Genomic DNA, 21,652 nt, shown 5'->3' on the forward strand with positions numbered 1-21,652 from the left:
AACCATTCCTCACTGGAATGCCAACAAAGGCATTTTTCACAATATGTGTTGAGACTTGAGGATTGGCTTTCATATACAACTGGCAGTGCATGGAATGATTCACTGCAAAGATGGTTCATTCCAAAGTATTACAAGAATTTTATTGTTTCTAATGAATGCAGGTTTGATTTCAAGTTAAGCAGAATGAGAGCTACACTCTTGGCATATTCCCAGGGTCAAACTTTAACTACAAAGTTGTTAGAGTACTTTAATATTACACTTTCCGACAGGATGCTAGAACAGGCAGAGCATTTTAAATTGGCTTTTCAAATCATTTACAGAATAGATGAAAGGGAAATGAATGACCCAGAAATGCAAAAGAGGCCAATACATGCATTTTTGGAACAAGTAAAAGGAGTACCAGGTGTCATTAAGTGTATTTATGAGAAAATGGATGACACATAGCAATGTGTTCATAAGCTAATGAAAGGGAGAATAATGAGAGACAACAGAGACATTTTTAAGCATAACATTTTTCTCTTTGCATTGATGAAGATGGGTTTGAAATAATAGATGCAGTAGCACAGGACAGAGGTAGAGAAAAGTGGGGGATGAGAACAGGGATGTACTGAGAATGTTATCAGCCCCTCAGGCTATGGGAAACACCGATGATAGACAAACTGCATGTTATCTTTCTGTAGAAAACTGGTACATATCAAGTAGGACTGTATATACTACAGAAAATGGAAAATAGGCAGCTAGAGAAAGGAGTATTTGCAAGGGACTCAGAACAAGAAGTCAAGTAGGAAAAGCAAAATATGCAGGATGATAATACAGAGGGTCAAAAGTTTCATAATAAGACAAGAGGGAATGCTAAATTGCAGCAATATGATGGTGAAGGCAATGTATATCCAATAGGAACTACGGAAGATCCTTTCTGTAGCTCAAAATGTAAAAGGCAGCAGCCTGTATGTCAGGAATTGCTTCACCCTGCATACACAGTAGATGAGGGTGATGAGCAAGAACACAATATTTGTGTTGTCAGAGAAGTTTCCACACATCTGGATAATGCTATTGATTCACAATAGGGGTGTGCCCCCCTATTCAGATAGTTCCATTAACATTTTATTAAATGAGGATGTGATGGTAGACCTTTAACGGACATCTGGGCGGAGAGGTTGCCATGGAAAAATGTCTTAATAGACCTGGGAGCAGCAGTTTCGGTTTCAAACAGAAGGTTTCAGCTGGATCAAAGAAATAAACTTTGATCTCAGGTTTTAATGGTACTGCATGTTTTGCAGTGGGTAGTAAGCTTGTAGATATTAAGTTTACTCAGGATTAAACTCCAGTAATGGGAACATTTTTGATACATCCTAGTTGTGGAATGATCATAATAGGAAAGGATATTTTAAACAGGCTAGGGATAGTAATTGATTTTTCCAACTGTATTTTGTGGAAAACAAGAGATGAACATAAGCTAAGCGCTAACCGAAAGTGCATGGCAATACAAGTTAGCACAGTAGACAGCAAGGGAAACAGGGTGGTGGCCCTGACAGATGAACAAAGCAATATTTGGAATACCATAGAGAAAGAATTTCAGACCTTATGGGTAGAAACAAAAACAAACTGTGGAAAGTTAGAAGTTTTGATTACAGTGGGAGGTGCAAGGGATTACATTTCCAAAAAACAGTATCTGATTCCAGCTGAGGCAGCAGATGACATGAAGAAATACATTTTAGAATGGGAACAGGCAGACATAATTCAGAAGGGACACAGTCCAATAAATTCACCTATCTAGCCAGTTAAAAAGAAGGATGGGAGTTACCATTTGGTAATAGACCTCTGTAAGATTAAGCAGTACACACAGCCAAGAGCACATTTGATACTAGGAGTTACAGAAGTAGCAGCTCACATAAAACCACAAAGTAATTGGTTTACAGTAATAGATTTAGCAAATTGATCTTTTGCAGTAGCACTTCAGAAAAGGGAATGGCAAAGGTTTGCTTTTACTTTTGAAAATCAGCAGTATGTCATGACTGGATTACCTCAGGGTTTTCAGAACAGTCCTGTCATTTTTCATCAGACAGTAAGGACATTCTTGCAGGATGTGAATAAAGATGACAAGATTATTCATTATATTGATGACATTCTGATACAGTCAGAGACTGCGGAAGAAAACATCACAGCTGAGAAAAGTTCTGAGACAGTTGCAAGAGGCAGGGTTCAAAGTAAACAAAGACAAAATGCAGTTTTTGTCACAAGAATAAAATTTCTAGAAACCATTATTAGACTAACAGGAAGGACTCCTTGTCAGGTAAGGGGTATTCTGAAATTGCCAAAGCCTTTGACAATTTCAGTTTTGCATAAATTCATGGGAATCATGAACTACAACAAGGAATTTATACAGGACTATGCCGCAACAGCTACTCTCTACAAAATGCTGGCAGATCAAAAAGAAGAGTTGACTCTACAATGGAGTCACACTGAGGAAGAGACATTTAAAATGTTAAAGCAGAAGCTGGCACAGGCAATGAATCTGATCGCTCCCACCAGTAAATTACCTTTTGTCTTGCAAGCAGCAGTAGGGAAGGACACACTCTCAGTGATGTTAACACACTCTTGGCCACAAGGGGCATCTAAGGGAATGGATACTAAGTTAAGACCAGTTACTTTGTGTAGCAGAAGAATGATTCCTGTAGAAAAAGGATATCAGCCTTGCATTAAACATCTTTTGGCCATTTACTGGGGAATAAGACAGATGAAGTATTTGACAATGTTCTCGGGGGTTAGAGTCCCAACTCCACATTTGACAATCAAGACTTTGCTAAATGACAGCGAGATAAACAAAATCACTGAAGGGGTTAGTCGGACTGTTTTTTTCAGAATGGATAACTACTTTCAGTACAAAGAATATACAAATACAGACAGTGGACAAGTCTTACTTACCCAGTTTTATTGGATATGAAGGGAAAGTGCATGCCTGCATGGCAGATTTGTAGAAATCAGATAAGTCACCATTAAAGGCAGATTATGACTGCTACATTCCTACAGTGTATGTGGATGGTGCACGTTTCTGGAAGGATGGAAAGTACTACATTGGGCTTACAATAGTGACATTGCAAAAGGGAGACAAACCAACTATGGATAAGTTACCAGGATACATATCAGCACAAAGGGCTGACCTAGAGGCTGAACACGTTTTGCAGCATTTACATCCAGTAAATATTTACAGCAACAGTGCTTATGTGGTAAATTCTCTGAGACTACATACAGCAACATAGGCTAAAAGAGGGTACACTGATAATGGAGAAAACCTTTGAAGCATACTTCTGTTTACAGGATATGTGGAAACTGATTCAAAAGTATAAGTTGCGGGAACAGTTCAGTATTTTACAGTTAAAAGGTCATCAAAGGACAAATAATAAACATGCAAAGGGAAATGCTTTGGCGGATGATAAAGCAAAGGAAGCAGCTGAAAATGGTAATCCTTTATATCTTGAAGAGACTAAAAAGAAAGTTTGTGAACTTCAAGTTTCTGAAGTATGATTTTGGAAGAAGGAAATCAAGGAGAAGAGGATTTGAAAAAGATTCAAAAGGAAAAGGAAGAGTCAGAGGAACTGGAAAAATGTGCGTTAAAGAATGATGGAGTAGGTGGATATTTCTATGTTTTTGAGACAGAAAATGGGCTAAAATTGCCATACATTCCATTTCATTTGGCAAAACAACTAGTGAAGTTTAATCACCAAATTTTGGGACATGTAAGAACAGCAAAGTTATGGCCAGTAGTGAAAGAAAAGTATTGGAATCCACATTTGAGAAAACCATGTCAGGCAGTGCAGGATGAATACTTGATATGTCTAGAGACAAATTCAAAGTGCAAGAAGCTCAGATGCATAGGGTACCCATGGCAAATGGACCCTGGTATTCTATACAGACTGACTATGCAGGACCACTGCCTCCTGCAAAGGGTGGGTATCACTATTTGCTGGCAGTGGCAGATGTTTTTTTCAAAGTAGGTGGAAGCAATTCCAACCAAGGGAATGACAACAGAAGTGACAGCAGAAACACTCTGGAAAAACATTTTTTTGCAATTGCAGATGGCCCAGAGTGATAGAATCAGACAATGGACCACAATTTGTCAGTAAAATGATGAAAGTATTTTGTGACATACTGGGAATTCAGCAAAGGTTTCATGTTCCATATCATCCACAATCAAATGGGATGGTAGAAACAATGAACAGAACCCTTAAAGGACAGGTTAAAAAAAGGTGTCTTGAGAAAGGAAATAATTGGGTAAATTGCTTACCTAGCATTTTGATGCGAGTCAGGGCAACACCAAACAGCAATACAGGAATATTTCCATTTAGGTGATGACAGGTAGACAAATACAGTTTCATTTTGACCCAAAAGTACTGAGTGAATGACCAGTGTTAGAAGCAACAAAGCATCAACAATGGATGAAAGACCTGCAGGAAGTATGCAGAGACAGCAAAAGAGCAAGCATTCCATTTGTGTAAAAAAGTTCCAACATTAACAGAGGAAGGGGATATTCAGTTGGGAAGTAAAGTCATGGTAAATAATTTCAGTAAAACTGGTCCATGGGACAGTAACTGGCAAGTACCTTTTGAAGTAAAGGAATTGACTGGACCTTTGGTCCCAAGAGCAAATAATGTGATAAAAGTCTAAAAACATGTTGGTACATAGAAATCACTGTAAAGTAATTAAACAGGGAAAACAAACAAAGAGTAGGTAAATAATATTTTACTTATCTATTTTTCAGATGCCCATTTACTGGTTTGGGAGACCAAAATTGTCAGAACAGGGAGAGAAAAGAACTTTACTGGTAAAAGCTCCCAGACAACAGATTTGGAAACAGAAACTGATACAGCTAGTTAGTATAATATATGCAATGGATGGTTCATATAGCCTGAAAGTCCAATCAATATCAAAAGACAAGAAGGAATGGATATCTGATTTTAATACATTTACAGTAATGCAAATGGCATATGCGGAAGTAAATCATGCAACTGAATGGTGAGTATGTGCAGCAATACCTACAGCAAAGATAGAGTATATTTTTCAGCAGTAACCATGGAACTAAAAGATTTGCCAAAAAATAGTAACAGGAACAGAGTTTGTGGCAAACTAGACAAGGTAGATGTTCCAACCTTAAAAGTAAGGACAGTTCAAAAAGGAAGTGTTTGTATACAACAGACAGGATCAAAACCAGTACGGGTCAGTGAATGCAATATTACAGTAACTAGTGGATGTTTAAATAAAGACATGGAAAAGGAGTTAGAAGGCAGGGCAGAAGTGAGAAAGCTTTTAAATCAAGAAAAATTGGGAAAAGCAATGGAAATAATGAACACAATGCTCAGTTGGACAGATTTGTGGGAATGTCCGTCAGAAAATATCAGGAAAGATGTAGTACAATTTGTATGTTACAGACTTTTGGAGGATACAAAGGATAAGGACACACACAAGTCTCTGACTAGTCTTAATCCAAGAGAACAGGAGGAACCAATAGGTATATTATGTGAGGGGAAAATACAAAAGGATATAAATGTCTTCCTATGGAATGGAAAGGAACCTGTTATGTAGGGTATGTAATACCATCAATGAGATTAACTAAAGAATTACCTGAAGGTAAAATAAAGAATGTCAGAAGAAAGAGACAATTAGAAAACAGTACTAGTACATTAGATCAAACATGGATCTACAATCATGACATAAATGCAGCATAAGTAAAAGGGTTAAAGACTATGGATTTAAGAGATGGGTTAAAATCTGCAGCAGCAATTTTTCCAGTATATGGGAAATGAGAAAGCTCAGTAAATTATTATAAGTACTGGGTAATGCCACATTTGGGACATTTACAGACATTAACAGTGGAAATGACCGCCAATTAGAACACTGGTACTACAGAACAGGATGGCACTTGATTACTTACTTACTTGCTTGCTTCTTAGGGGGGTGTTTGTGCTCCGATTAACAAGGAGTGCTGTACTCATATTCCAGACAAGACAGAATCCATAAAGCAACATTTAAGTAGAATACAACTAGTATCTGAAAAGAAGGCTAGAAAGACATGGAACAGTGACTGGAGTAATTGGTTAAATGGGTTATTTTCAGAATGGTGGGAAACCATTATCACAGTTTTAACTGTGATAGTAGCCATTATTTTATTGATCATAATAACATGCATGTGTTCATAGGTAGGTACTAGGCTATCGGCCCAAGGGTCTAAGTAAGCCTAGCCAACAAGGTTCCCTGGCTTACGCCACCCAAGAAAGTTATTTTCCTGTGCCCCTGTCAAGCAGAGCAACAGAAGTGATCCCTGGGGTGTATTTCCCATCCACTCATCAAGATTTTTCTTGAAAAGTGCTAAATGAGGAACTTTGGAACAAGCTAACCATCTATGTCAAGCAGAGTATCGGAAGTCTCTGGGACAGGAATCTATCCCCCCAGCATGTCCTGTTTATTGTGGTGACAAGGTTTAGGTTCCTAGATCATACAGCTCCGAGGGATTGGGATTTCTTTAGGAGTAGCATGTCCAACAGCTCTAGGCTTAACACAGCTTTATATGTTAGGCAGAGATCTCCTCGGAGTAGGCGATATGCTATAGAGCAAAGCTGGAGTTTTTTGAGATGGTCAGTGTAGGGCAAGTGTTTGAGGCCAGTAATCCTCTTTGTGAGGTACTTCTGTGGCCTTTCCAGCTGCTGCAGATGTCTTGTGAGGTACATTCCAAAAGGGGCGTAGAACTCTGTAATGGGTCTAATGAGTGCCGAGTAGAGGGGAACAATGACCTCTTTTTTCCTATACGAGAACCCTTTTGTGATGAGGTGTGCCACACAGAACAATTTCCTGACTATTGTGGCGATGTGATTATCAAAGGAGAGACTACTGTCCACCTGGGTCCCACGGTCTCTTATCACACATTCAGTGTTAAGTAGACTGCCGTTTATGTGGTAGTTCAGGGGTACAGAGTTTTTACCAAAGGGGATGACAACACACCTTTTGGCATTGAGCTTGGGGCCAAGCCTCTGACACCAGGCATCTGTCTCAGTGAGGCTGTTCTGCAGGATGTCCACATCATTTGGGGACTAGGACTATGGCTCCTAGTTTGCAATCATCTGCGAACTTCATTAGCCAGAGGCCTTCTGTGTTAGCCTGTACTTCAGAGAAGTAGATACCAAACAGGAGTGGTCCCAGGACTGAACCCTGTGGTACTCCAATTGTCACTGGATTGAAGTGAGATTTGGAGTCTGCAACTTTTACAGTGTGGGTTCTGTCACTGAGCCAGTTGGCAACACATCTTGTGAAGTAGGGATTTATGCCTAGTTTAGTGAGTTTAGCTAGAATTCCAGAATGGGGGATGGTGTCGAAAGCCTTGGCGAGGTCAGGCTAGGCTGTGTGAACCACCTTACCCTCATTGACAGCTTTGGTGACTGCCTCAAAGAAGTCGATCAGGTTCAGAAGGCATTATCTGCCTTTCACAAACCCGAACTGGGTGGGGTCCAGAGTTTGGAGGTTACCAATGTCTTTATTTATGAGTTCCATGATGATACCTTCCATGGCCTTGCAGACCAGGCTTGTCAGGCTAATAGGGTGATAGTTCTCAGGATCAGTGGTGGCTCCCCTTTCTGGAGTGGGATAACTGTTGCTGTGTGCCATTCAGTGGGCACAAAGCCTGACGTGAGACTATGATTGAACATGTTGCTTAGGTGGGGAGCCAGTTTGTTATGAAGTTCATATAAAAAACAGCCTGGGATGTTGTCCGGTCCCATGGATGCTGTGTTTTTGGTTTTAGAAAGTGCAGCTTTTACCTGCATAGATGTGATTACAGGTACTCTGCATTCTTCCTCTTTAGATATGGGCCGTTTAGGGGGTCAGACGGGGGTAAAGTTAGCACTAAACCTATCTGCCAGGATGTTGGCATTATCAGTTGGTTCTGTAATTTTTGTGCTGTTGTGCTGTAACTCAGAGCAGATCTGGGTGTTGCCATTGAGATTCTTGACATAGCTATAGTATGCTTTGTGGTTGCTCTTAGAATCAGTGGCGATTTTGTTTTCATAGCTAGCTTTGGAGGATCTTATAAGGGATCTCAGCTTCTTACTGAGGCTGACCAGGGAGCTCCTCCACTCATGGGATTTTACTATCTTTTGCAACAGTTTCTTCCTTCAGTTGTAGTTTGTTTATGGCAGGGGACCACCAGACTGGTTTCCTTCTTTTGGAGGATAACGTCTTGGTTCTGTTTGGGATAGTATGATCCATGCACTCGTGTATGTGCCTATAGAGTGCATTTGTGTAGAATTCAGCAGTTGTAAATGTATTGTCCATCTGCATGGGTGTCATGACGTTCACCACTTCTATCTTAAGAAGCATGAAGCTGGCTTTGGAGAAATTTTTTACCGTGGTTTCCTTAATGGTGGGTGGGGGCAGGATGCGGATATTTAGGATGATTAGCTTATGGTCGGATCTGACCAACACGGAGTTGACTTCAGGTCTGGAACACCAGTCACTCATGTTGGTAATGACTAGGTCTAGGATATTGTTGCCCCTGGTGGGAGTGTGGATAAGTTGATTCAGGGCATTGGAATTTATGAATTCCAGAAAGCATTGAGCGAAGGAGTTGGTACATGAGTGGTTGTCCCAGCTAATGGTGGGGTAGCTGAAATTGCCCATTATTAAGCGGTTTGGTTGAACTCTAATATTTTCCAGTATATCAAGAAAGGAGGAGTGGGAATCCTGGGGCATGGTGGGGGATCTTTAACAAGCTACAATTTAGATAGCAGTTTTGCCCATTGTTAGTTGCACTTGGATAACTTCGGATGCATTATGCTGCGCAACTAGCCTAAAGGTGTGGATATCCTTAATGAATATGGACACACCTCCGCCTTTGGTGTTCTGGTCCAGTTTAGTTGGCCAAAAAGTATGGTTCATAGGTAAGTACTAGGCTATCTGCCCGAGGGCATCTATAAGCCTAGCCAGAATGTGTTGGCTTTTGCCGCCCCCTTAGATTAGTTCCCTGTGCCTCTGTCCAGCAGAGCCATTAGTTCCCTGTGCTTCTGTCCAGCAGAGCCACTGCAGTGACCCCCGGGGTAAATTTTCTGTTTTCCATCCACTCGTCAAGGTTTCTCTTGAAGAGTGTTAATGAGGGGCTCTGCCTAATGTAGATTGGAATCCTGTTCCAAAGCATGGGGAGTCTCTGGGGCAAGAATCTATCCCTCCAGCATGTCCTATTTATCGTTGTGGTGAGGTTTAGATTCCTAGAGCGTGTGGCTCTTGGGGATTTGATGTTTTTTTAGGTGGAGCATGTCCATCAATTCTGGGTTGGACATGGCCTTGTATGTCAGGCAGAGATCACCTCTGAGTAAGCGGTATGCAACAGAGTACAGCTGGAGTTTCTTCAGTTGGGCTGCATAGGACATCTGTTTGAGGCCAGTAATCCTCTTGGTGAGGTACTTCTGTGGTCTTTCCAGCTGTTGCAGGTGTCTTGTAAGGTACATCGCAAATGGGGCGTTATACCTTATGATGAGTCTGATGAGTGATGAGTAGAGGGGCACAATAACCTCTTTTGTTCTAGATGCGAACCCTGTTGTGATTAGGTTGGCCACATAGAAGGATTTTCTAACCACCTTGGCAATATGATTACCAAAGGAAAGATTACTATCTACTTGGGTCCCCAGATCCCTCATTACATTTTCTGTATTTAGGGGACTACCAAGTATGTGGTAGTTTGTGGGTACTTTGTTTTTTCCGAAGGGGATGACTATGCACTTTTTGGCATTTAGCTTGAGGCTATGATTTTGACACCAGGTATCTGTCTCAGTGAGACCCTTCTGGAGGATGTCTGTATTAGCTTGAGAGTCAATTATGGCCCCCAGTAGTCCTCCTGTGCTTGCCTGTACCTCTGAGAAGTATATACTGAATAGGAGGGGTCCCAGGACAGAGCCCTGGGGGACACCACTTGTAACCCGTTTAGTTTAGAGGTCTAGAGCCTGCAACTCTCACCATGTGGGTTCTATCCATCAGCCAATTGGCAACCCATCTCATGTAGGCTTATAGAGCGATAGTTCCTGGGGTCCATTATGGCTCCATTTTTGTGGAGTGGGATAACTGTTGCTGTGCACCATTCTATGGGTATGTAGCCTGTAGAGAGGCTGAGTTTGAACAGTGTGTTTAGGTGAGGGGTTAGTTCATTTTGGAGCTCGTGTAAGACACAGTCTGAGACACCGTCCAGTCCCATTGAAGCTGTGTTTTTGGCTTTGGATAGGGCTGTTTTAACCTGTGTGTCAGTGATTGCCGGGGATCTACATTCTTCTGGTATGGTTATGGGCCCTTTAGGGGATCAGAGGTGGGTGAAGTTTGCACTCAACCTGTCTACCAGAATGTTGGCAATATCAGTCAGTTCAATGTATTTTGTGCCATTCTGCACTAACTCAGAGCAGATCTGAGAGTTTCCATTTAGGTCCTTAGCATAGCTAAAAAATGCTTTGTGGTTATCTTTGGAGTTCTTGGCAATTTTTCTTTCAAAGCTAGCCTTGGATGATTTTATGAGGGATCATAGTTTCTTGCTGATACTGACAGGGATGTCTTTCCTTCTTGGGATTTTACTCTTTTCTGTACTAGTTTCCTCCTTCTATTCTCTAGCTTATTTATAGCAGGGGTCCACCAGACTGGTTTCCTTTTCTTGGAAGAGTGAGTCTTGGTTTTGCTTGGGATTGTGTCCAAGTCATTTCTCTTTATCAAACTGTCTGCTAGTGACATGAGAACCAGATACAGCACTGTTTCCCTTCTGCCACAGTTTTGTCAGGATCAACTCTTTCTGCTGATATGATTGCATCATTAATAATATAAGTCTTGGTTGCTTTCTAATAGTCAGTTTTGAAGTACACACTTGATGTTCCCTTTCAATTAATAAATCTTGCTGTGGAACACCAGTCCAGTTCTTTATGCTTTTGTAAAATTAATACAGTCTGTTCCTTCCAGTTTCTCTGGTACAGCAGAAATTCTAAGGTTTTCTCTGCAAGTGCTGACGTCTAACTGTACTATTTTTTTTAAACAGCGCTTCTTGATAAGCCCTATACTCAGCCAGCTTTTTCTTCATTTCAACTTCTGATTTTGTAGTTTTATCAGTTCATATGAACAGCTAGTTACAGCTTCTTTGTATGAGTTATAGCCTGGTATTGCAGGGGTGCTCTCTAGAGTCTTGAACCAGGTCTCAGTCACTGCACAGCTATCAATGTTCTCCATTTTAAGGAGCGTCTCAAGTGAGTGCATTTTGAGATTTAGACTTCTAGCATTGAGTAGCATTACCCTCAGTTTTTGCTTGCCTGCTCCTGTTACAGTGGTGCATTTGTCATTTGAACCCTGCCTAAAAAAGGCATTATAGGGGTGGCAAGACCCTTAGCCAGTATCCAGAATCCCAGGGGTAACAGGTGCAGGCCATCTCTGGCAAAGCATCGTGGTCTGTTGACCATGTTTTCCCAGGCAGACAGATACTGGATCCCCTTAGAATGACACCAGAAGCTTAGCCAATTGTTAAAGTCAATCATTTTGTCCTTGTATTGCGGTATCATTCTGGGCAATGGCAGGATGCTACTCAGGGCTAGGCTGTGCGTTAAACTTTGTATTAAAATGACTGTCAAACAGGTATCTATTGTAACTAATGTAGGTGGCAAAGAAAGTAACATAACCAACATAGCTATGACTTTTCTGTAAAATTCAAAAAGTTTGATTTAAATCTTGATTGAAAATTTTTCAAAATAAAAAGGGAAACTGATAGAATTATATAAAGTAAAACTGGTTTCCCTCATAGTAATAACACGTATTTGCTATATGATAGAAAAATATATATAATTTAGTAGAACTGTTTTTCTTTCACATTAACAGAGGTTTGGTAAAACTGCTTTCTATCATAGTAACAGTGTTATATTTTTAGAAATAGCATGTAACACATGTGCAAGTACAGAAAAGAAATATGGAGTAAACAAGTATGATTAAGTTTAACAGAATGTGCTTGTGTGGAACAAAAAGTACTATACTTGTCACAAAAGGAAATACTCCCAGTCCAGCTGGCTGGAATTTTGTAAATTGCTTTACTCTCCTTTACTAACACTATCCTTCAGCATAAAAACAATGGCTATCTCTCCTCTGCTACTTTCCTAGACTTATCTAAAGCATTTGACATGGTCCCACACAAACAACTTATCTCTGTCCTCAATAACCTATCCTTCTCACAATCAGTCACCAACTGGTTTCAGAGTTACCTGTCTGACCACCAACAATCTGTTGTATGGCAGAATGACATATCTAACCAACTACCTGTCTCCAAAGGGGTTCCCCAAGGATCCATCCTTGGACCCCTACTCTTCTCTGTTTACACCAATAATCTAGCCTCTGCCACCAAACATGGCACACTCATACAATACGCAGATGACTCGACCATCATCTGTTCAGCCCAGTCCCTACCCAAACTGCAAAAAGTCACACAGGAAGCCTTTTCCTCTGTTGAAACATGGTTATCCGATGCCCAATTAATACTCAACCCAAACAAAACTAAACTACTCATCTTCCAACCCACCAAACATACTCGAAACAACTCTCACTTTAACATCACAGCAAAAGACAACACCACTATATACCCAACTGAACACACCAAATTGCTAGGAGTGGAAATAGACAATAAACTAAAATTTGACATTCACATATCCATGACCATAAAAAAAAAGTCCACAAAACACTAGGAGCGTTATACAGAAGTAAGCAATTTCTCACCAAAGCAGCAAAGATTTCAAAAGCAAATTCCCACCTTATCTCCACCCTACTTTATGCCTCTCCAATATATACCAACATAAGGCAATGTTATCTAAACAAGCTACAGACCTGCTACAACAAAATCACCAAATTCGCCACAGGGGCATCCTACCGTAGTCACCACTGTCTCTCACTTGCTGAACTGGGCTGGCTTGAACTCCCTCACCTCCTTCAGTGGTATCAACTCTTACTCGCCCACAAACTAGTAAACCATCCACTAAATGTCCCATCCCTCCAGAATCTACTTCAACCCTATTGCACCATCAGACCACTAAGATCCAGCAACAAAAATCACTTGCACATCACTAAAGCCAATAACTCTGCTGGTGAAGCACTATTCTCTTGCACCATAGCCAAATTATGGAACTCACTCCCACCCACAATTACCTCCGTACCATCATGCACCCACTTCAAAACTTTACTAAAAGCGCACCTAAAAACATGCTGGCTATGCCCTTGCAACTCCCACTCTGATATCATCCACCCCATCCAACCACTACCTTTCTTTCCACTCCACTAACTACCTTGATTATAGCAAGCTCAGATGCTCATAAGTTTAGTACTTGTTAAACAGCAGGAACTTCTCATTATAACATTTGTTAATGTCTGTTATGTACTTCACAGATAAAGATTCTAGTTGTCTACTGATGTACTATGTTCTTCATCTGTAAATATGTTGTAAGTAATTGCTATGTTAAATTATTAATCGCTATGTAATCCAATGTAACTACTGTCCGTTTATTTTACTGTGGAGCTTTTCTCACCGGGCCTCTGCTGAAAATGGACCTACGTCCAGTCGGACACTCCCGGTCAACAAATTTAAATAAATAAAATAAATAAATAATTATATGTCATTTGTGAATATTACTACAATTAAAATCCCAAACACCTGCTCCGAGAGCAATAAAGGCAGTTCTCCCACAAAAATAAATGGTAATCGGCCGGAACAGTTCCAATGTACCAAAAGAAAATTTATTAAATCCAACAAGTACCATGACAGTACGACAGCACAAACAACAATGGACTAAGCGCTTTCGTCTCCCTTCGGAGACTTCTTCAGTGACAATTAAATTTATCAAATACATCTCTTATATACTAAAACAAATAGTGGGCTGGCAAAAACCATAATTCAATGATTAATTAATTAATTTAAATTATCCTGGTAACATTCCTTTTAAAGTGCATGCAACAATTTTGTAAGGAAACAACAAGTTAGTAGTGACTATAAATCAAAACTATTGTTGTTGTATGAAAAACTTAACACACTAAAAACCATATTGTTGAATATAAAATAAAATAATAACACAATTCAACTAGTACCATAAAAATACTAGTTAATAACTGACCCTTTTATCTAAGAATAAATATAATAATAAATATATGTATAAAAATATATATAAAAACTATATATACATATAAATATAAATATTAAATACTCATAAGTATGAGAAATGGACGCATGTGGAGGGAAAGGTCTCAATGACCATATATCTATTACTCCAGTTTTCAAATTTTTTGCCGCCGATCCTAAGAAAACTATTAAAAGACAAATGATATAATAGTGACATCTAAGTTGTTTTAAGTAAAATATATGATAAAAAATATAAATATATATATATGTTTACATTAAGTTCATACTAAATTCATATATTTTTACTTTTTACTTTTATTACACAACTTATATCTCCTTTCCCCACATATGTTATTAGTACAAGTACAACACTAAGTTCTCCTATAACAAGTGAAAAGGGTGGAAATATATGTATATACATATATATTCATTGTATTTTATATATTAAATTTCATTTATTTCTCATACTTGAGTATTTAATATTTACATTTATATATATATATATATATATATATAGTTTTTATATATATTTTTATACATATATTTATTATTATATTTATTCTTAGATAAAAGGGTCAGTTATTAACTAGTATTTTTATGGTACTAGTTGAATTGTGTTATTTTATTTTATATTCAAAAATATGGTTTTTAGTGTGTTAATAAGTTTTTCATACAACAACAATATTTTTGATTTATAGTCACTACTAACTTGTTGCTTCCTTAAACAATTGTTGTATGCACTTTAAAAGGAATGTTCCCAGGATAATTTAAATTAATTAATTAATCATTGAATTATGGTTTTTGCCAGCCCACCATTGGTTTTAGTATATAAGAGATGTATTTGATAAATTTAATTGTCTCTGAAGAAGTCTCCGAAGGGAGACAAAAGCGCTTAGTCCATTGTCGTTTGCGCTGTCGTACGGTCGTGGTACTTGTTGGATTTAATAAATTTTCTTTTGGTACATTGGAACTGTTCCAGCCGATTACCATTTATTTTTGTGGGAGAACTACCTTTATTGCTCTCGGAGCAGGTGTTTGGGATTTTAGTTTGTGAATTTTCAGCTTTTGCTGGTGTACTTGTGTTACAATATTACTACAATTTATATAGAAGTGTAACAAAAGGAGATACTGCCAGCCCAGCTATCTGGAATTCTGTAAATGACTGTATGCCATTTGTGAATATTAACATGACTTATACAGAAGTACCAAAGGGAGATAATGCTAGCATAGCTGTCTGGAATTTTGTAAATGCTTATGTGTCATTTGTGAATGTCAACATGCTTCATGTAAGATGCTTGTGTTACAGATGTACTACAACTGTATGTCATATTGTACAGACGTGTGCTGAAGACATATTTTGTAAAGTACTGAGCAGAAATGTATACACACTATTGTACCTGTTTATATGCATACATTTTAACAATGGAAACTGCAACACAAGTTAACTTTAGAAGAAGAGTTGAGATTGAATTACTTTATTGCTGGGCCATAAAAAGAGATGTTACCTTTCAGTCTCAGTGCAATAAGAAACAGAATGTCTAGAACTAGAAGTTTTTTTGTATTATCTTTAAATGTGGAGAAATGTAAATTATTTTATGACTTCCACTATTTGCCAAAAGATCTGAGGTTTATGTATTTTCATAGGTAGATGCTGAATGCTACCAGCTGCATCAGTGGGGGGTTTCACCTGAGATAGAGTTAGATGACAAGAAGTGATGTCATTCTGCAAGCAATCCTAGCAATAATATTTGGGATATTAATTTAAGAACTCTCTGAGAGATAGAGAGACTGAGCATTTTGTATTTAACCTGACAAGAACATCCACTCACCACATCTGCCTGCTTGCTCTCGGTAAATAAGTCTAGGGAACAGTATAATTATTTTAGATATAGTCAGGAATATAGTGAAGTACAGTTAAAACATTTTCTTTCATTATTTGAGACTGTCCTGCAATGCTGTTTTAAATATTTCCTGTGATTTTGAACTATGATGTAACTGTGATTATATACTGTGTATTTTCTTGTTATTTTATTATTTATTAAATATATTTTAACCTTTCATTGTGGCTGATATTTGTGAGACATATTAGTTCTGAGAGTACTTGCATACGTATTTTACGACGCTGTGGGCCACTACTAATAGCCTTGCTCTTGGTCAAGCTACCATCTGGATTAACAGTAAGATTGGACACCCTTTGTTAAGGACCTTAAAGTAGCTGATACGGACATGGCTGGTGGCAGTGATAACTACACCTTATAGCCTGGGCAAAAGGAGGTATAGCTAATAAACCAGTGTCAGCCTTTCCCAGATATGTGTGTGTGCGTGTGTATATATATATATATATATATATATATATATATATATATATATATATATATATCAAATCTCAAAGACTGTGTGTGTCAGCTACTTGGGCAGGGACACAAAGCACTGGTTGGACAGAGAGGGTGCTGGAGATCTTGCCTTGGACCCTCAGTTGAGATCTCAACTCTATAGCTGTGCCAGTGGGGAGTCTTATTGGGGATCTGGAGAAACAGGGTGACACCAGCCCCAGACTGACTGTGGTCTCTAGTGTGCTCTTAAGGGAAATTGCACTTTACTGTGTGTGTGTGTACTTATCCCCCCAATGTACGTCCCCCACTGGTGCTTGTGGTGAGGATTGAGGCTCCTTAATTACTGTTGCCAGTGCTGGGGCATCACAATACTTCTAAATGTTTTTGTAACAAATGGCATTGACAATAGAGGCTTGTTGAAATATCATAAACAGCTGAATGTTTACAAATATTCAAGTGAATAAACCTGCTACAGGGAAATGGCTAACACAGCAAAAAAAGTTACAGACTATCCTATCTGTGACAAAGGGAGATATTGCCAGCATAGCTATCTGGAATTTTGTAAATAATTATATATCATTTGTGAATATCAACATGATCTATATAAGATGCTCGTGCTGCAAATGTTTTAGAACTGTATGTCATGTGTACATCAAACTGGTCTGTACAGACGTGCGTTAAAAAAGGTATTTTGTAAAGTACTGAGCTTAAAGATATATCCACAGTGTGCCCTGCTGGAAGAGAAAAGAAATGTACATACACTACTCTGACTGTTTAAATGCATACATTGTAACAGTGGAAAATGGAATACAGGAGGCTAACTTCAGAAAAATAGCTGAAATTAAATTACTTTATGGCAGCTAGAGACAGAATGTCTATACTACAGAGCTTTCTGTATCATCTTCAAGTTGAAATTACATGTTTTGAATTTGAAGGAATGCAAATGTTTTAGGACTTCCAGCATCTGCCAGAGATCTGAGGTCTATGTATTTTCACAGGTAAATACATAATACATATAGCTAGATATTGCTAGCTTCCAGCAGTGGTGGTTTCACTTGGGATAGAGTCAGATTTCAAGAAATGATGTCATTCTGCAAGCTATCCCAGCAGTAATATTTGAGATATTAATTTGAGAAATCTCTGAAACAGACACAGCATTCAGTATTCTGTCTTGGACCTGACAACAACTAGAAGATCAATTCACCACATCTGCCTTACTCTAATTCAGTAACTAGGGAATAGCATAACTCTCTTACATTCAGTCAGGAATACATGGAAGCATAGTTTAGATGTTTTTCTTTATTTATTTGATACTTGTCCTGCAATGTTGTTTTAAATATTTCATGTGGTTTTGAATTCGGATGTCACTGTGAATATATACTGAGTATTTTCTTGTACTTTTATTAATAAATATATTTAAACCTTTCATTCTGGCTGATCTTTGTAAGGATATTTAAGTTTTTAGTACTTGGATATTTATTTGGTGACACTGTGGGCCACTCAACAGCTTTGCTCTTGGTCAAACTACTATTTGTATTAATATTAGATTACACACTAAGATTGGACACCATTTGTTAAGGGACATAAAGTAGCTGATACAGAGTTGGCTGATGGCAGTGATAACTACCTTATAGTCTGGGAAAAAGGGGACATAGCTAGTAAACCTGTGCCAGCCTTTCCCAGGTGTGTGTATAAATCAAACTTCAAAAAGAGTGTGTGTGTGACACCTACTTGGGCAAGGACACCAAGCTCTGGTTGGGCAGAGAGGGTGCTGGAGGTCTTGGCTTGGCCACTCAGCTGAGATCTCAACTCTGTAGCTGTGCCAGTGCGGGGGTCTCATTAGAGATCTGGAGGAAGAGGGAGAAACCTGGCCTGGACTGACTGTGGTCTCTGTGTTCTCTTAAGGGAAATTGCACTTGATGCAAAAGCTGCATCTGGAAATACTGTGTGTGTACTTGCTGTCATTTCAGTGTACAACCCCCACTGGTGAGGACTGAGGCTCCTTGATTACTGGTCCAGTGGTGGGGTATCACACTATCAATGAAAGAACATTTCGGCCTGCTGAGGAACTGGTTTCTCTGGACGAGATAATGATGCAGACAAAGAATGGTTCAATAGAGGAAAAGAATGTTTCATCAAGGACGAAATTTGAAACTAGATAAAAGTAATTGTAAAGAACTGTCTAGTGGACATTTTGTTATTTGTGTCATCTGAGGAACTGTCTGGTGGTAATTTTGTTATGCGAGTCATCTGAGGAACTGTTGTGTATTTGACAGTAATATAAAAATCTTGACGATAGTGCTTGGTCTGCTTGTTTCAATAAACCTTTCAGTAACTATGAATATACAGTTGTACAGTAAGTATCTTAGGCTGTGTAATCTGTTGTTATTTCAATTTAACACTTGTGTATTATGTTGCTAAAGTGGGTGTTGAATTGCTTAGCTAATTGCTACAGGACTCAAGATGGGAAAGCATTTTTTTATCATGGTGTAACAGGTGCCGCACTCAACTAAAAATGCTTTGGATTGGTTTTATTGTTTTGTTGGACTATAAAGTAATATGTCTTGCAATTTAAGTAGCTTGGTCATGGCATAATTAATCACTTCTCTAAAGAGACTAAAATGGACAATGGTTTTATCTTTGGAGTACCGATACCACAGTTTGTTTGTGTGGGACAGCTATATCATAATCATTGATATGATCAAGGTTAAGGATCTGGATATGGCTTAGTGTAGTCTGGAAAGTGTAATGTGCTGATGAGTAACAGAAAGGGGGAGATGAAAGAGTCAATTGCAGAATACAAAAGGAGGGTGAGCAGACTGCAAGGCTGCATTCAATGCTACTGAATCTCTGTTGATTTCTAGACAAAGAATACTGATGTACTATGTGTATCCTAACTCATCTCCAACCAGAAGATTTATATAGGTGGATTCTGAAGGTGTCCACAGAATGCAAGCTGCAGATACAAAGTTCCAACATTGTAATGACATTTTGAGAAAGATGGCTACGCATTTTCCCATATGTCACTTACCCTGGCTAAACATGCTGAATTCTGGGTCAGTACTCCACTACTAGATGTCAGATCTTAACTGGGTTTTGTGACTACTAAAATGTTTGAGTTTATATTCGGAGATCTAGACTTGCAGGTAAGGTAGTTTGTAGCAGATACTATGACATTAACATGTACTAGTTTTGTGCCTCTAGATAGTTTTCAGCAGTCTCTTGGTAGATTTCAGAGTGAGACTATCTCTGTCAGTGGGCCAGGGTCTTGTCTGAAAATGTTAACTTATTTAGTCAATGGGCCTACCCAGTAAAAATAAAAAATAAATAAAAGATTAAAAATAAAAAATGTCAAACCTGAATTCTGATTTTGCGTGCCATACCCGCTGTATCTGAAATAAAGCATCTGTTTCATCTACTTTGCTACTTCATGCAAATATCCATTAAGAATGCTTCCTCACTCTTGCATACACCTATACTTTGAATGTAGTATTATTTTGTTTACACTATGTGTCATTATCCTCATCTGAGCCAAATTACTGTGACAGTGTTTGCAGAATTCAGCTTTAGGGATACTATACGAATGGAAAAGCGAGATGCCAAATTTATTTTAGAAAATACAACCAACTTTTACAGAAGATATAAGCTCTGTCTTAGGTAAGGTCACCAGTTTGTCGGAGCAGTTACATAAACCAAACTTTTTGCTGAACTGAAACAAATCTGACCATATTTTCCATTCTGTGGTTGACACTTAAATGGAGCCATTCGACACTTTAATGCACATATGACCTACAAAAAGCTTATCACTCACCCCCCTTGATAGTTTTCTGTTTAGAGTTCTGCAAAATGGGCAGCTAATCACACCAACTACACTTCAGACTACATGCAGAGTTAAGCACAAAAGGTGTGCTGATCAAAATAATATTACAAAACCAAACAAATAAAATGCTTACTTCATTTTGGTTAAGATACAATAGTGCTACTGAATTTACGTTTGGTGCTTTTTATGAAATATTTATAAGGTAGCAACAATGGAAAAGAGGCTTGCAATTTTGCTTTTACAAGAAATACCACAATGCATTTAGTCCCAAATCACACATCAAAAATTGGGTGCAGTACAAAGATCTACATGAAGTATGTAGTTATTAATTTTCAGTCTTATTATAAGTCTTTGCTACCCTTTTATTCTGAGAGCCAAAATATGTAAATTTGTAATTGCAGTAAACTTCTTAGTGGATTTAACCATGGTTTATCTAATATTGGCTTTTTCTGCAGTATTCGTGTTACTGTATATTCAAACAATCCACCATTTTAGCTGAACAGCAGATATGAATTTTATGCAAGAAAATACACATTTCAACAACTGTTAGCACATTCAACCCAATCAACTTGCCCTTTCTGAATAACCCAAATATAACATGATTGGAATTAATGAAAATACTTGACAATTATGTATATACTTATTTTTGGCTAGGTTCGTGATCATGAACTCTTTACCACTCATATTTTCCCAAGAGACTTTGTTTCTGTGCGCTTCAACATTGAGAGAAGAGGTCAATTGCTAATAAGAGTTAGGGCTGCCACCTTTTCAAATAACCAAAGTGGGATGTTATTATTTTTAACAGAAACGTGAGTTTTTTTGAAGGGTAAAACATACCCACGGGCAGTGCAAAGGTCCGAACTTCACTTTTTTTGCCAGAATAAAGCTTATGCTTGTAGCATTTGAGTTACTTTATAAAACATTTAGGTACTTCGAATACAAAATACTAAACCTCAGGACGTTTGCCATTTTTGTTGTTTTTGCAGGATACAACTACACAAATAGGGACTGTCCTGCGCAAAGAGGAACATACGGTAACCCTAATAAGAATAACAGTTGAGTTTTAACATTTGAAGCCACACTCTCAAAACCTGACCCTAATCATTAATTCGACAACTGCTCTGGTTGAATTTTACGAGTAGCATTTCACTTCTAAAAACACGAGGCGAATCCTTAATTAGATTGTACATGAAGACAAACCATTTAGAAACTTACAGACCAGTAAAATCACAGCAGTCAGAGAACTGTCAGACTACCACTACTGTCAAGTTTCATACACTCGGGGACGTAGAATCAATCACAAATGTTGTGAGTTATACATATTTACCAAATAAATCTGAAAAAAGTCTG

This window comes from Protopterus annectens, chromosome 13.part0, assembly GCF_019279795.1.
Source record: "Protopterus annectens isolate FY-2018-M chromosome 13.part0, PAN1.0, whole genome shotgun sequence".
In the NCBI taxonomy this organism is placed as follows: domain Eukaryota; kingdom Metazoa; phylum Chordata; order Ceratodontiformes; family Protopteridae; genus Protopterus; species Protopterus annectens.